Here is a 13,913-nt window from a genome sequence, read left to right as displayed (position 1 = left end):
GTTAGGCTTATTTAGGGAACTGATACCTATGAGTGCATGTGCAATTTGGTGCAGCTTGTTTGAATTTAACCTAACCTAACCCTAACTGTTGTTTCTTGGCGAAGGTATGTGCTCTACTGAGTGACATTCTAGCTGTAAGGTGAAACCAGATTTCAAACAAACACTGTGTAGCTCCTATAACATGAGCTGGGTTAATTGAAGTGTAGTATAATAGTGTTATTAAATATATAGACTTTATTTTGATGTAGGAAGCAGTGAGAGTGCATTAGCAGCCAACAGTTAGATGACATGTCTACAGAGCAAGATATATCTCTGTCAGAAGTTTCTGATACCTCAGACTTGGAAATTAAGACAGGTGCTTATGAGAAGGAAGAGGTTTTTACCCTTTGCCCAGTTACTAATTTAAACATCATTATCCTCAGATGTTTTACTTGAATAGATATGACCATGCTCTGCCACCACCAAGACTTCAGTGTGTGGGCCAAAGTAAGCGGGTCTTGAATGTTGGTTTTGAGGCAGAGAGATCCAGGAGGAGCCTAGCTCGTCAGCAAGGTCACCATCCAAGACCAACAGCAACATCACCAGCACTTTACGTAGCTGTGCACACCCAGGGGATGGATGGAGTTCTCCTGACAAGTCGGCCGCAGTCATCCACTGCCTCTCACCCAGACGTTATATGCCTACCAGCTTCCTGTCTTTTCCAGCTCACACATGGGATGATCCCGAAGCCTTCCTGTGGGTCTATGAGGGATTAGCAGTGGCATGTGGACAACCGGAAGAGGAGGCAGGCTGAGAGCTGCCGAGCAGCGACCGTGGCCCTGGAGCGACATTGTAGCAGAAAACTTAATCTCCATCTCCTTCATCTTGTCCAATCCCTTGGTCTGGATTTTTACTAAAGAGAATCATAGGAGAGAAGGGCTGGTTAAACAACACTTACACCAATGCTGCTGTATGTAATGATGGAGGAAGGTTTGTTACCCACTTTACCCACATCAGGCTCTGTGACTCAAGGTCCAGCTTCGGACAACAATGAAGGCCTTTTGCATGTTAGAGCAGGGCGTACGTTGCAATAGTCACATGCTACTTGTGAGTTATTCTTGTATATGACTGGAAACGAGAATACAAGAAAGATGTCTCCCGCACTTCAAGTCCCTGGAGTGACACAGATTGGCAAGATTTTACAATGAGAAAAATGCACTGGGGAATGTTCACAGGGTTAGTGGGACTCACTGTGAAATGGGGCTGAGTTAGATCCCATATTCACTGAAGAAAATAAGGGCCCTATGCTCTAGATCAAGGCAATAAATTGTGGTCAGTAGGTCAGCTGAGCCTCTGCTGATGGGTAGAAAAAAGCTTATGAAATTGTGTGTTTTTCCTCTTTTTCATTGCCCTTCTTTATTTGACCAGGATGCCACTAAAATCCATTAAACTCATGGTTCACATTGTCATGTGTGCACTGAGAGAGAGAGTGTGTTGTGCATGAAATCTAAAATATTATTAAGGTATTCAGAGCAGCTCGTATTCAGAGCAGCTCGGCGTAGGCGACATGTCACTTGTTGACACAGTCTCCTGCTTTGGGGCCTGAGCACGAGCATGATTGTCTGCTCTTATCATCGTGGAGCCAAGCTCATCTCCACTTTATGAGACTGAGCACCTGTTAATAATGTATGCCCCCACTTTACCTGGAAACCAAACAATAGGCTCAGCTGTGCCTGTCTGTCCGCGTTCCTTGTCACCAGACATTTAAGCCTTTTACCCTGTTTTGGACTTGGAGCCATTTGCTATTCACCCCCACCCCCCACCCCTAACCTGCAGTATGCACAAGCCTGGTTGAGCTGATGAAGCTATAATGCCAGGCGTGCAGGTAGAGCAGTTTTGATGTGTGTGTATATATATATATATATATAAAAATATATATATACTGTATATTTTTATCTTTACTCTTTGGGTGCTTGTTTATTGTGTCTTTCATTACCTCTCTCCTCCAGTATTGTTTCTCGAAGAGGATGTGTACCCAGTACTCGATGTACTGTCTTCCTCTCTCCCTCCATCCCGAGGGAGTGTCTGTTCCCTTTATATTTCAATGTTTTTTGTCCCCCCCTTCTCCCTTCTTGCTCATCGTCTCGTGTTGCACGGTGGTGTCAGATTCAGTTATGTATGCACCCCATGTCTTTGATCCCCCCCCCGCACACTGTGTTGTGTACATTGCATAACCCCCTGCTGCTAAACCTAGATGTGTACCTCTACTCGCTCTCTCGCTCTCTCTCTCTCTCTCTCTCTCTCTCTCTCTCTCTCTCTCTCTCACACTCTCATTCCTCTTTTCTTGACACCCCCTCTTCATCTACCTTTTGCCTTTTTGGCAGCAATCCAGGTCATCCATCCATCCCTCTCCCCTTCAGGCTGCCTCCCCTTCTTCCAATTCCAGAACCTTGAAAGTTTGCTCTCTTACTCTCTCCGTGCCTTCGTCTTTTTCTTGCTATTGCTGTTCCTCTCATTTTCCCTCGCTATTCCTTCCTTCCCATCCTCTCTCTCTCCTCTCTGTACCCATCTCCCTCTCCCTGCCTCCTCATGCTCTCCACTCTCCCAGTGGTCTCATTAGGCGTGAAGGAGGTTGCCTGGTGTTTGTGTGCATGTGTTTGAAAGTGTGTTCTCTTAGGCAAAGTCTCACTTGACTGAGCATGCCACTTGCACTAGCAGAGACCCAGGCTCCATTATTACCACAAAGCTGTCACAAACAGTATATAAAGTAGCCTCCTGTTGCTGAGTTGTGGGGGAACACAGGGCACTCTCTTAACAACAGTATAGCAACCACTGTACTGCCCCGCCCATCCTATAGCTGCAGAATGTGCATGTGAAGAATGTAAGCAGAACTGTCATATATGCATAACCGTGACCGGCAATAGTTTTTCCTGCACATCAGATCCTGACACTGAAAATCACATACCAGACACATCTGTCTCTTCTCTGTAATGACACCCCACCTATGTGGTCCAACCTGTGGGATGTCTGATGCCCCTCTGTCTCCTTCTGTACTGAGTCAGTGAGTGATTATGTGTGTGTGTGTGTGTGTATGCACAACTGTTTTGTTAGTGTCTAGTTACAGGTATGGGGCCATAACGCAGGAATGAGCCCCCGCGCTGCCTCTGGCAGGCCTGACCCCGACAGGTCATCGTCCATTACCACATGAAACCTAAATGTCAAGCAGGGCCCCCTGCTACAGCCATTTGTCTTTCTCTGTGGGTCAGCCGGCCTGGATACACACACACACACACATGCATGTGAACACACTCACCTGCTCTCCCTTGACTATATTTCTCCTTCACAGCATAGAAATATCCCTTTGTCATGATTGCCCCGACACATAAATATAATGAGTAGTAACAGGGGATATTTTTTTTCTTGCTATTGGCTGACAGAGGTTGACTGGGCCCAGCTGATGGCTCTCAGTTGTTTAGTTTTAGCTTATCTGTAAGCAGGCAGAATAGCCTTTGGTGCTGATCTGGCCACAATGGACACAGAGAGCAGTAAACCATCGACATGCAGCTGGAAACGTCTTTAGGTTTATTTTATCTGCTGTCTGATGATTACGTTAAACTGCCTAAAACCATAAAAAGGGAAAAATGTAGGTTTCATATCTTACTAGCCCTTCATGGTCTTTTTCTATTGAACTTTTTGTTGCAAGGTCACATCATGAGAGCGATTAATTCATTATTCAAGGATGTGTTATCTTGGATTTGATTAAGCATGGAAAACATCTTGAATAACTGAACGTTAAACCTCATTTGTTCCCAGTCACCTCTTGCATGAAGTCCTCCTCACCAGGGGAAAGAAAAATAATTTTAAACAACCTCAATCTCTGTATACAGTGATGAGTCCTAACCGCTGTTATCAGAAAGAACACTGGCCAACTCCATCACTCGGTCTCCACATTACTGAGCTGCAGCCATCTATTTTAAAAGATAAAGGACAGAAAGACCAAGCACTTGTGTATGTGTGTGTGTTTGTTTGTTTTATGATAGCTTTTGTAAATGCTACAGTGAGTGTACATACACACACACGCACATAAACACACGACTTGCAGGAAGCTGTCAGCCATGTGTCCTTATGATAAATAAACAGGGACGTGTCCCCTTTTTAATGATGGCATATACAGGCCTGCACGCCGAATATTGACGAAAAGATTGAAAGCGTTCTCCAGGGCCTTTCCAACATGACGTATGGCTCCTGCTCTGTATTTTTTCTGGACTGCCCTTCATTTTTACATCCCCACCTCCACCCCACCACCACGTTCAGCTCTTCTTTTATTTATCTTAAGACGGCGGCTTGCACAGGCGTTTGTTGACATGAGGGATGCTATAAACACATTTATCAAGGGAGACTGCCAATAGGGGAAACATCAGGTTTGTGAATGAAAAGAACGTGATTATAAATGCATAATGCATAACAGAGAAAATTGCATGACAATGAGCTCCTCGGGGATAGCAGAGGGCATCCACATAGTACAGTGCCGAGAGGGAACGGGTTGTTTGCAAGTTTCGCGCAAACACGAAGCACCATAGCTCATTGTCTTTGAGCAGTGGCAGCTCAGGATACCACAACAACAATGCCAACTGCATTAGCAGTCTGCCCGTGCAACAAGGAAGATGCAGCGCTCCTGGCTTTGATAAATGTTTCATTGTTTATGCTGTCTCCGTCTCCGTCTCTGTCTCTGTCTCTCCTTTCTTCTCTCGTCTTTCTTTCTCTCTCCTCCTCTCCATCCTATACATGCACACCGGCGAGTCAGTTCGAGAGACTGCAGACAAGCTTTTTGCCAAGTGTTGTTTCAGTGTTAGTCAGCCGTTTGATGTCTGTCTCAATTATTGTTCATCGGCCTCCCTGAGCTGAGATCACAAGGCACATTTATTAATCTACAAATTCAGACTCACAGCCGAGGGGCCTCTAGCAGCAGGTCCTCCACATGCCTGCTTCTTTTTTTTTTTTTACTTAAAAACTGTATGCTACCCCCACTTTTTCACTGTTGGCAATTGACCTACTTTTTTAATCTAAACTTAGCTTCACTCAACACAGGGCCATGGAGTTTTGCTTGTGAAAAGGAAAGTGTTTTCTGTACTCCACTGAGACAGGGGGTTAATTGATGCACGCTGGTGTCACTGTGCTGATTGCTCACTTTTTTGCCTCTTTGGCTTTTTTCCCAGCTACCTTAATATCTGATTGGCTGTATGTGTGGAGGGCCAAGGAGTATTTTTGAGTATACGTGTGTGGTTGTCTCACAAAAATGAAGAGCTCTCTCTTTACCTAATGGGGATGGGGTTTGACAGTACTGTAGCGCCCCTAGCCAACCTCCATCCTTCTAACAAAGACCCCACCTCCCCTCCTCACCCACCACCACTACACTGCTGATAAATGTGTTTTTCTTAAAGGAAGGAGGTGGTTGGTTGAGAGGAGTCTCTTTCAATATGTGTGTGTGTGTGTGTGTGTGCGTGCGTGCGTGTGTGTGTGTGCGTGCGGCTTGCTAATGCAGTGCAGGGCCAACATGGCGCGACTACAGGCAGGCTGACTCGAAGGCAGGCCCGCAACCTCGACCCCAGCATCATTTGTTTGGACGAGGGCCGTCAGCGCCTGTCGGGCAGCCCATGATGAAGTGTCAGTCGGTAATTGTCCCCACGAAGCATCCACATCTCAGGGGGTGATGGGGGAGGGAGGGAAGACGGGGAGGAGGGGAGCTGACAGAGAGAGAAATGGCACCCTGGGCTCCTCCTGTTCTCCCTCTTTCTCTCTCCTTCTCTCTCCCTCTGTCCTTTTCACTCCCCCCTTTCTTTCCAGCTTTTCCCTCCGGTCCTCCTTCACCAGCAGCTTATATCGAGGTCTGCCTCAGACCAGTGGCCCCCGTGGAGCTTCAGCTGGGGCCAAGTGGCAACATAATGTGTGGTTGTGCATCTGCTGTACATTTGTGTGTGTGTATAAAGTTGCTCAGAGCAGGACGGAGTGCCTCTGTGTATGCACATTATCCACAGTGTTTAAACCTTGCGTATGTTCCTTCCTCCATTATCCATGAACCACTCCTCCTCCTCATTCAGCCTTCCATTTTCGTATCTTTATGCTCCCCACATTCCAATTAGCTCGTGTGCCTTGTACTTTAAATGGGCCATTTATTTTGGTAAGCATCCTATTGAAACCTCTTTGGTCAAAACAGTGGCTGCCTACGATTCCCTAACCATCCGAATACATATATATTTTTTAGCTCTGGTCGTTTTGGTAATTAGATTTAGTTTGAGGCTTATATTGATTGAACGATGTCTCTATGTAATGAAATGCTTTTACAGGACACACAGCGGCTATATATAGTGCGATCCATAAAGCGTTACCGTACGGCAGGGGCCCTTATGCTCTTCGCCCGGGCTCCTGTACATAAATTGCCAGGGGAGGTTTGACTTCACAGCCAAATATAAGTGGCTCAGTGATGGAGGAGTGGGGGTTGAATAGACGGATAAGACAAGAGAAAGAAGAGATGTAGTAGAAGAAATTAAAGGAAAAGGGATGAAAAAGGGCAGAAGATCCAGCATGGAGAAGAAGAAAAAATTAATACTGAAAGGTGGGCAGGGTAGAAAATGGAAGTGTGAAAAAGTAACCCACCTTGAAATACGAGTCCTATATTTCCTTTTTCCTCCATAAGACACCTCCACCCCTCCCACCATCACCATCTCTTCAGTGATGGGATGACTACTTTAATGCATGCTGGGTAAGACTTGTTATAGAGGAACGGTAGGGAAGCAAGGAAGAAAGGCTGAATTGAGGATAGGAGTGTAAAGAAAAATGATGAAATATGGGACAGAAGCAGGAATAAAAAATGATGTACAATGACAGAAGAGGGAGACTCCATTGTTTTGGCTTTTGGCTCCCGATGACGCCTTGAGGACAGCAGGTGAATTGGGAGGAGGCAGACGAGGAGGGGGCCTCGCGAGTCTTCGTCCCACTGTCTGTCTGTCTGCTGGTGGCAGGTGGAACACAGCCTGCCACTCCTGCTGTCTAAATGAGGAGCCACGTTTCCATCTCTCCTTCTCACAATATCTCTCTCTCTCTCTCTCTCTCTCTCTCTCTCTCTCTCTCTGTTTAATGGGGCACTGGCCTGAGGCGCTGAAACAGCTCCCTCCGGAGTGACACACACACAGCATGCACACACACTGATCATACATTACAGACACTACTTGATGCCCTTGCACATGGGGTGATGTGCACATGCACACACACACACACACACACACACACACACACACACAAGGGAGAAGCAGAAGCGGAGGGAAACCACAGCCCCCCCAAATTATGCCTGAGATGATGAATCTGGTTGGTGATTAGTTAGTTGAGGAGAGAAGCATACTGCTTAGGCCCTTTAATGGGCCATAATTTGGAAGATAACTGTATTGTACTATCTCTCTTGACATTTAAATCTAATCAGACCCTGCTGGTTAGCACTGTGGTCCAAGACGAGGGAGTCAGGGACGGATAGAGCTGCTAGCGGCGAGAGGGATTGGCCCATAGAAGAGCAAAAGGGAAAACAAGTCCCACACGCGTGCACACAAGCGCACAAACACACACACGCACACGCACACACCTTCCTGCGTTTCTATTTTATTTAATATTTATTTACTGACAATCAGTTCGTGGAGCCTTAAATTGAGCAGCAGAGGAGCACAACAGATACACATAGACACTCTCATATCACTAGGGAGCCACTCCAGGCCTCTTGTGCGCTCCTTATCACCACAGATGAGATGTTCAGTTTGATTAACACTTCTCTTTCATCCTCTTCATTAGCAGAGGAGGAGCCACTGCAGCAGCCGCTGCCCATGAAAACGGAGCATGAATTAGAATCCACTTATTCCATACAATGGTGGTTAATGGTGGGGAGTAATAGGAAAAGGGTGTTTTCTAATTGTTTCTTTGGACGGTGCCGTGCGCGCTGCAGCAGCTGTTTCCGTGCAGCGGACCAAGTCGCTCAAAGGGCCTGAACAAAGGCCAACGCCGGCATTGGAGGGCACACACACGACTCTATTCGATAGAGCTCACTTGCAATAAATGCGTGTGGAGGAGCCAATTTCCTCTGGCAAAGCATCCTGCTGAGTGGAGGAGCTGGGCCCCAGTCAATGAGAACCACCTGGTGCTGAGGGAAGTGATTAGGGTTGGCACCACAGTGAGCAAAGAGCTGTTTTGTTAAGGAGGAATGAGAGGGGGCGCTCACCCGCGTTTGGTCTGTTGGAGAAATATTGACGCAAGTCAGATTGAGATCTGAGACACAGTGTTGTTTTGTTGGTGCTCAATTAGGGGGAATTATTTTGGTTACAAAGTGTGTTTTGGGTTCTGACATTTGTCCTGATTGCCTAGTTGTTGGAGAGCATTGGACATGCCACAACAGTGGGGTTGTGGGTTTACCCCCCACACAGACTACACACATACCAAGCAAGAAGTCAAAATAGTTCAGCGAGTGGCTATAATCATGGACAGGATGAACACCTAACACACAAGTTTACTGTGATGGCAATTTTATAAAAAATATGTCTGCAAATGTACAGAGAGTAGTGATGATACATGGTAAGACGTTCAGTTGCAGAAGGCCCCAAGCAAACTACAAACAGACTGATCGCCACCAAATGGAATTCACTTTGCTTTATTACACTATGTCACCACAAAATGAAGGCCCTGTCTATAATACTGCAGATATTTTTCTAAAGGTTCATTTTTTCGTTTTTATATAGTTTTGTTAATAGTTTTTGTAATGTAGTTACATTATAACTGTACTCACCAAAGTAGCAAGAACATGGCAACAGTGCTACAACAAAGTCAGATGTTGGTTGCAAAGAAACCAAAAGGACAGTTTGGGTTATAATTTTACTGCTTCCCTTGGTTTCATCATCTGAATAAATTTGATCACCAAAGGGGTTTGTTTTAAAGTTAGATAATCATCTGACTGCTTGTGTTTCCAGCTCGGTCTGATTTCTCTTTTAGCGATATGGCCGCATTCCCAGATCTCAACAATTAACTCGGTGAGCACAGTTTTGTTATTAACCATAGAAACAGCAGCCAAAACTATAAAAACGAGACCCAAGTTGTAATAAAGGGGAATTATCCTTTAAATTATACTATAAATTATATTCTAGTGCTGCTCATTTTCTTAGAGACAACCCCCTGGAGCTCAGCCTCTGAGGCGCTGCACTGCTCACTTTGATGTTTATTTAATTTATTTGACCTTTTAATTTAACCAGGCATGTCCGATCCTTCCCTGCTACCTATGCTGCTGACACAGTGCTCCCCCCCTTTGTGTGCGTGTGTGCATGCGTGTGTGTGCCTTGGGAGCGTTATCACAGTTGAGTGAATCTTGGCTCGTGGATCATAGCGCTGATCACATTTGATGATGGAAATGCATACCACAGGGGATTTTGTATGTGTTTATGTGTTTTTTGAATGGGTGTATACAAATGCAGAGCGATGGCAGCCAGTTGAAGGAGGACAAGGAGGTGATGGTATCCCTGGTAGTGTGTCTTGCTGGCATTCATCTATTTTCTCCGCTGGATCTACAATTCTTGTAACGTCACCTTCATAGCCTGTCTTTCTTTTTGCATTTCATCATCCATCTCCCATATTCAGCTGTTCCATCTTTCTTGCTTTCCCATTTCCATTAGGAGATCTATGTATTGTCCATATCGTAACCCTAACCCTATTTCAATTTTGGCCTACTTGTCTTCTGCTGTCCTCCTATCAGCCTCTGTTCTGTTACCTCTTTGTTCCCCCTCTCTGTCTGTTTCTCTTTTAATCGCTGTTCATCTCTGTATCTTGGCATTTAGGGCCTCTAATTGAGCTGGCGTCACTTGAATACTTGGTAAGGCAGGAACGGCAGAGAATCGCATCATTGTTTTCTGTTTCCTGCACTCAGAGAGAGGGCAGGGCCGCTCCCTCTCTCCCTGTGTGTGTTTGTTTGAGAGAGAGAATTCTACTGAGAGGGAAATTGAGAATATTGAAGATAAATTTAATTTAAGACTGCAGTTTTATGGCGATGGATTGTATGTTTATGTGTGTTTTGCGCATGCATAGTCATTCAAATATGGCTTTTTATAGCTTTCATTTTCTTTACTCTACATTTCACGGAGCTACTCTGTGAACTGAATGCACTTTTGCAGGAAAATACAACCCACTATAACCTTTATTAACAGATTATCACCATAATAGATTTTAAAGTAGGTTTGGAACATTTTCAAATACGTTGCTGTTGGGATAAAACAATCAACAGATTAATTTGATCGACAGACAATTTAATAATCTGCCTTAAATTAATATAATTAATATAAATAACATTATCAAGACCTACCAAAACATTTTAGAGCTTCCTGTGTCACGCTTAATAGTTCTCACCACTCGTACAAATATATTCACACTAATCAAACTACATCCAAGACAACATGGAGCTGCACTACACTCAGCGAAGTCTGAATAGAGATGAAGATCAGGAATAAAAAAATAAAAAATGAAAATTAATCAAAATCATTCCTCACAACTCACATTCTCCTGCTTCAGGTAATCATTAAAATGTCTGCGTAAAATCCCTTGTGAGAAAGTAGATCCAAGCACAAAACACTAAAGTACAAATCTCCACTCTTAAATCAGTATTTGTTCCTCCTCTCAGCTGACAAATCATCCACAACCCTGTTTCCAAAAAGTGTAATGAAGCAATAGTCTGCTTCTTTTCCAAAATGTGTTTGACAGCTATACCTCTCTCCACTAACAAATCCCTGCCCACACCCACACCCACACACACCCACACACGATTGCTCCAGTGTGCTGCCAAGTCACTGATCAATCAGGGTGAGGTTGTGTTCTCTGTCTTTTTGATGCAGCACATATTGTAGCCAAATCTACACTGTTCACTTTCTGCCTGCAACGCCTCAGGTTAGTGTGTGTGTGTGTGTGTGTGTGTGTGTGTGTGTGTGTGTGTGTGTGTGTGTGTGTGTGTGTGTGTGGTTGCTGTACTTGGGGCTCTCAATCTTTCAATGTGTTTGGAGAGGTCGAGGAGGAAAAAAAAAGTGTGTGACTGAGAGAGAAAGATGGAGAGAGAGAAATGAGAGAGTTCTCAAGTTGCAAACAGAAAAAGGAGCCACTGCAGGATGCCCTACAGGCAATTAATGTAGCCAACACACACACACATATTGAAAAAACAACAGAAATATGAAACAGTGACAGCACACATCAGCACATACAGTAAGAGATAGAGAGCACACGTGCATGTACACGCACGTTCACCCAGCAGTGTGTGTACATGTCTTTGTTCTGTCTGGCTGTCCTCTTGGCACGTAAATCATAATGGATCTCATTATCCAGCTGGGTCGCTTGGTGGGGCCTGTCTGGCGGGAGATGATAGCTGGATGGCTAAAGGGCTGCCACCACACACACATGCAAGCACACACACAAATACACACATGCATTCACACACTCAGCGTGTATGTTATTTAGCTTGTTTTGCTGTAGGTGTATACACAGCTCATTCTCACTCATATCACATCAGCAGGCCATACAACCACTACACAGACGTGCACATTCACATGCATGCGCAACACTCTCAGCCCATCCAGACACAATGGACATTAGTGGCTCAGCTTGCCGTCAGACAGAAAGCGGAGTGATGCAGAGGAGAGGGTGTGACGGATGAAAAATGAAACTTATCGTCTTACTCCCTCGCTCTTGTCACCCCCCTTTATTTATTTTATTGCTTTCCTTCTTGCTTACTTTCTTGCTTCGCTCCTTCCTCCCCATCTCCTCTTTGTCACTCGTTCGGAGGACAGCGGCAGATGCTGGTTTGTCCCTCGAGGTGAGCAGGGTTTGTGTGCTGCCATCTTTTCCTCCTTATCGCGGCGCAGTCTCCCACACAGGACACCAGCGAGTCATGAATCACTCATACAGAACACATCAGTTGTGCGTCTGGGGTAAAAAAGCAAGGTGTTGCCCCAGTAAATCACGTTTGTTGTAAGCACAAACACACATACGCACCGCAGCCGGTTGGTATCCGAGCAGCGCTGGCTCTTATACTGGGAGCACAGGCGGAGCAGTTGGTTGCTCGTAACACGGTTAGGGCCTACACCATTTGTCTGGACATGACCATTACCCAAGCCAATTACTGACTGGTGTACAGGCGACTCGCCAACAGTCTAATGTTTTCCCGTCATGCCTGCCCCCCTTCCCCTAAACACACACAAACAATCAGAAGGAGGGGGTGTAGCGGGGAGAAATGGATAGAGCGGAAGGATGGAGGGCCTGAGGCATAACCCTCCGCCCCACCTGACTGACTGACTGACTGATACAGCTAATAAACTTTCATTTAAGCTAATGTTTTTCTGTTTTCTCTCCCCTGCATCCTTCCCTTTTTCTCTCTCCTTCCTTCCTTCCTTTTCTGTCTCTGCTCTATTTTTACACCTCTAATTCCCACTCTCCTTCCCCTCAATCTCTCTCTGTATTTCTGTATGTGCACCAGAAGAGGGGCTCGACCGAGCAATCGATGCGGGCGGTCCACCAGCTGAAAGCCCTGTTGGCCAAACAGCACACCACTCAAACAGTCTGAACAGCAACACACGGGGCTGCTGGCGACCAACAGAGGTAGATGCACTCTCTGCACACAGCAGTAGATCCTGAGCTGAACTGCTTTTATAAACGATGAGCACACCTTGCAGCGGCAGTAAAAGTGATGCACTGTTTTTATAAATCAAAACAAAACCGACTTAGTCAACAGCAGCACATTAAAGATTCAAACCCATCTGCAAAACAGGGCTGACAGACGGGAACATTTTGGCTCACGTCTCCTTGCCACTGCCAACACTTCTATCTTTGCATACTGTAGGTGCTGTGCTAATTAAACTTCCAGACAAAGCAACCGCCATATTTCTCCTCTGTTTATAGCAGCTGAGTGGTCTTTGTCTTAGACCACATTACGTACACAAGTGGTTTTCCCTGCGCTGGTTACAGTGTGGGTACGTGTCGACAGTGGTCACACTCCCTACAACGTAAACTGTTTCTAATTTCCCTGGTTTGGTTGCAGTGTGTTTGCAGCAGATGTAGTATGTGTGCTTTCTAGGTTTCGTTGCCTTGTGTGTTTATGCTTTTGTCATAATACATGTGATGCCTATGTACACCAGTTACACCCATAAACCGCAAAGCAGTTTTCAGACATGAACTCCTGAAAAAAAAATGGGTCTATACCTTTTCTGGAGTTTGTCATTCAATTAAGATTACAGCAGGAGATTATCAGAGTCAGATGCGTTCACATTAACAACGGGAAAATATCCAAACTTTCAGACGAGGGGTGACACCTGGCTACAGCATGCAGCAGTCAGGACAGTCTGTCTAATTTCCGCTGGGGAGATCCCTTTTTTTTTGTTTTCAGCAAATCGAAGCCAGCTAATAAACTTTCATTTAAGCTTTGTTTTTCTGTTTTCTGTTTTTCTGTTTTCTCTCCCCTGCATCCTTCCCTTTTTCTCTCTCCTTCCTTCCTTCCTTTTCTGTCTCTGCTCTATTTTTACACCTCTAATTCCCACTCTTTTTCCCAGCTTTGGCTCTAATCGCCACAAGCTCTAAAATATTTTTTATCTCTCTAAGTTGACATCTTCGTCGTATATAACTATTTCTCTTCTTTTTCACCCTGAGACTTGTCATCAACACGCCAAATCGCTCGCTATGTGTTTTTTGGACACTTTCCTTATGTATTGTGGTCTCACTCAGACATTTTACTGGGGTCTGATAGGAAAAGTTCCAAAATTACGTTCTCAGGTACATTCCAACCCACAAACTCTGAAAGTTGCTTTAACTAAATATTCCATTACAATTGAACTACGCTGTTTACAGGTGGTATAAGCTTGTTATTGTGTTTGGTGTATCACCCT

The 13,913-nt window shown here is 45.1% G+C and overlaps 1 protein-coding gene across 1 annotated transcript in view; it reads left to right on the top strand.

Moving 5' to 3' along the window:
* The window catches only part of raraa (retinoic acid receptor, alpha a), a gene marked incomplete in the record, with an annotated part of 136,179 nt that overhangs the window by 25,061 nt on the left and 97,205 nt on the right, over positions 1-13,913 (top strand). The window contains 1 exon segment of the mRNA XM_062414350.1: positions 12,512-12,633.

Source organism: Platichthys flesus, chromosome 20 (genome assembly GCF_949316205.1).
Source record: "Platichthys flesus chromosome 20, fPlaFle2.1, whole genome shotgun sequence".
Classification (NCBI taxonomy): Eukaryota; Metazoa; Chordata; class Actinopteri; order Pleuronectiformes; family Pleuronectidae; genus Platichthys; species Platichthys flesus.
The sequence above is the reverse complement of the archived record's forward strand: the minus strand, read 5'-3'. Positions and strand labels throughout refer to the sequence as shown.